The sequence below is a fragment of the Anomaloglossus baeobatrachus genome, chromosome 11, assembly GCF_048569485.1.
Source record: "Anomaloglossus baeobatrachus isolate aAnoBae1 chromosome 11, aAnoBae1.hap1, whole genome shotgun sequence".
Lineage (NCBI taxonomy): Eukaryota > Metazoa > Chordata > Amphibia > Anura > Aromobatidae > Anomaloglossus > Anomaloglossus baeobatrachus.
In genome coordinates this window covers 33,766,911-33,770,681 of record NC_134363.1, presented here as the reverse complement: position 1 = coordinate 33,770,681, position 3,771 = coordinate 33,766,911, and positions in this window count along the sequence as shown.

Sequence of the window (3,771 nt, the reverse complement as noted above, 5' to 3'; positions counted from 1 at the left end):
CCCATCGGAACCAACAACCGTACACAGGTGCAGGGAAAGGCAGTCACCATCAACCTGCCGGGAGAAACAACACCGCAGCCGTCTGTGGGACCCGTCCATCCAGCCGAGTGTTTTACTGAGAACTGTGTCTTCATCATTGGGCTGAGTGAGTACCACCGTGCCGTGCGGCACAGCGCTGCCCCTGCACCTCTCCAGGCCCCGTAACCCGCCTGCCATCCACCCCTACCCCATCACCGGGCCCTGGGACAACCAACCCCCTACCCACGGAGGGAGGAATTAACAACAAAGCTGCTCCCTGTCACCGCTCCCGGGATCCCCGTACAGAGCAGCGGTGGTGTCACCAAAATCACCACAACCGTGGGTGGCGTCACGGACAATAAATCCCCACAATCAATCCCCTTTTCACTCACGGGCGAGGAGCGCCGCTCGAGTCCCCGGGATCCGGCCCACCGCTCGAGCCACCACCGAGCAGCGGCAGTCGCAGCAGCAGCAGCGGCCGGACCCGAGCAGTGGGAGAGCGCGGCGTCCCCTCCTCCGCCCGCGACAACTGCCCTTTGCTTCATCAGTTCTAGTTACATTTGTCACAAGTGCACAATTTATGAAGGATTTCAGCACCAAGTTGTTCCAAACATCTTGGAGACCTGACCCCGGATCTTCTGTGTATGAGGCTTGTGTGGATCCTTCTGTCTCTTGATCCCAGACAGAACGGATGATGTGAGATCACGGCTCCGCGGGGGACGGATCATCTCCTCCAGGACTCCTCCTTCATGTCATTAGCTGGATGTTTGAGGTTGTTCCGCTGCAGAATAAATCCAGAGTCCAGAGCACCTGGTCCCATTTTTGTACACCCCAATTCCTATGTTTTCCTGCATAGCTTGGTCTCGATACCTTGTGGAAGGTCTGGTTTTTGGCTGCAATTTTTCCATGAAGATCACTTTGGCCAAATGTCTCCAAAGAATAGAATGATGTACCTGGTCCCACTGGTTGCTGCCAATTCTGATCTGATGGCACTGCTGGACATCTTCTGATTTCAAAAGGAGGAAAGCACGATTTATTTTTCATCTGCTGCACTAAGATTTCTTGGCCAACCACAGCGTCTAACGTTCTCCATGTTGTCCATTTCATGGTTCTTCATGAGAAACACATCTTGAAACCTTAGTCTTATATGAAGTATTTGCCTGGTAGAGACCTAGCTGATGCAGTATAACTACCTGGTGTTTTATCACTGTGCTCAGTCTTGACCTCTGACATGAAAACGTTGTGGAGACGCGAGGGTCAGTGGGTGCTCTCGTCTGCTGGCCCGGCTATCTTCAGATCAGGACACATCCTACTGAATGCCCAAGTTCCTTCACCGTCGGTAAAACACTACTCAACCTACAACACAAAGTGGGGGGAACCACACATTGGTAAGACTTTATTGGTTCACCAACAGGCAAAAACCATATGGAACATTCCATGAAAGAACACAAGATGGTACAAGCGACAGAGTCTAACCCTTCTGCTGGCCCACCAGGGATTAGAATCTTTGTGACTTTGGGGCTTCCAGGGTCAACAATCCCAGCCAGCAGCAGCCCGCTTTTGGTGGCCACCCACTGAGGAGATAGCTGACCAAGCAAAGCAAGGTATGCCGTTACCAAGAGGAAGAAGGAACCACCAGCACTATTCAGCGAGATAACCGCTCAATCCACTTAATCCAGGCTTATGATCGCACTATATGGCAGGAAATCCATAGAGTTTTGGTCACGGTGCTCTTTCCAATAGACAACAATCCACACAGTCCATGAAATAGAGACGGAAGGCACTCACCAAATATGCTTGCTAGCGTCGGTTGTAAAGACGCGAAACAGCCGTCGTCCGACGGATTGTGTGTTCCTACCTCCCTCACGCCTGTCCCCCTAACCTGATGGTCGAATAAACAACTTTTTTAATGAGCATATTTGGTGAGTGCCTTCCGTCTCTATTTCATGGAAGGTATGTCGTTAGGCAACCGAATTGTGTTCTCCAAGCAAATTTGTGGGTTCAGCATTGAGCAGTGAAGAAGTTCTGTGATCCTTCAGCTGAAACCATAACTCCTAGGCTGAAATCCTGTAGAATATCCACCTGGTGACGGAAGCAAGCCCTTTCCATTCAGGGTATTGGGTCTTACAGAATTGGTTAGAGATGGCTGCTCTCTCATTGGTCACTAGTTCTATTTTCTTCTGAATTATATAGTCAGAAGGGCTGAGGCAATCATCCACATTTACAGATAATATTGCTCAGATCAGTCTGACATAAGACAATGGCTAACTTCTCTTGATTTAACAAAGGAACCATATGTCTGGTCTAATTAAGAACAGATCACCCCCCACACAAGTCGTTACAACCGTCTTCCACAACCTTATCTTTGTAGGAGAGTTTGACTTTTCCTCATCCAGTTTTAACCCTCCTACACAGCTGTTTCTATTTTAGTTGTCTGTTTTTCAATAATAAGAAGGGCTGGGGCAATGCACATTTACAGACAATAGGGATTCGATCAGTCTGACAGACAATGGCTATCTTCTCTTGATTTAACAAACAAAGGAACCATACATCTGGTCTAATTAAGAACAGATCACCCCACACACAAGTGGCCTGACACTGAGTCGTTACAACCGTCTTCTACAACCTCACCTTTGTAGGAGAGTTTGACTTTTCCTCACCCAGTTTTAAGCCTCCTACACAGCTGTTTCTATTTTAGTTGTCTGTTTTTCAATTATATAATAAGAAGGGCTGAGGCAATGCACATTTACAGACAATAGGTCTTCGATCAGTCTGACAGACAATGGCTAACTTCTCTTGATTTAACAAACAAAGGAACCATACGTCTGGCCTAATTAAGAACAGTTTACCCACCACACAAGTGGCCAGATGCTGAGTTGTCACAACCGTCTTCCACAACCTCACCTTTGTAGGAGAGTTTGACTTTTTCTTGCCCAGTTTTAAGTCTCGTACACAGCTGTTTCTGTTTTAGTTGTCTGTTTTTCAATTATATAGTCAGAAGGGCTGAGGCAATCCACATTTACAGACAATAGGGCTCCGATCAGTCTGACATAAGGCAATGGGTAACTTCTTTTGATTTAACAAACAAAGGAACCATACGTCTGGCCTAAATAAGAACAGGTTACCTTCCACATAAGTGGCCAGATGCTGAGTTGTCACAATTGTCTGCCACAACCTCACCTTTTTAGTAGATTTTGTCTGTTCCTTACCCAGTTTTACGCCTCATACACAGCTGTTTCTGTTTTAGTTGCCTGTTTTTCAATTGTACTTATGAAAATGATGATCATTGTGACCTGATTGCTCACACACTGGAATACAATCCCACAAAATCCCTGTTTGATGGTCAGTCTCATAAAATATTAATGAGATTTAGATATTGTTAAAAATAAACTATTTGGCACTTCAAATTTTTATAGCATTCTCACTTTGCAGCATTTTTTTGCACACCTGCCTAAAACTTTTTCACAGTATCATATATAACGGTTTAAAATGTTTTGAATTCTGTTTTCGGAAAGCATCCAATCCCCACAATGTGAGGTCCACCCTCCGCAGAGCGAATGCCAGCGGGTGGGAAATCGTATCACAGAAAAGCCATCTTGTCTCCGCTGCTCCTCAGATAATCTCCTTGTCTGTTATTCCAAGCTACATGCAGAAATATTAGCTGCAAATATAAATCACCTTCTACATGCCGTTTCCCTGATATTCGGTTTGATCACAGCAAATTTATCACAACTCCTTCTGCATAAATATATA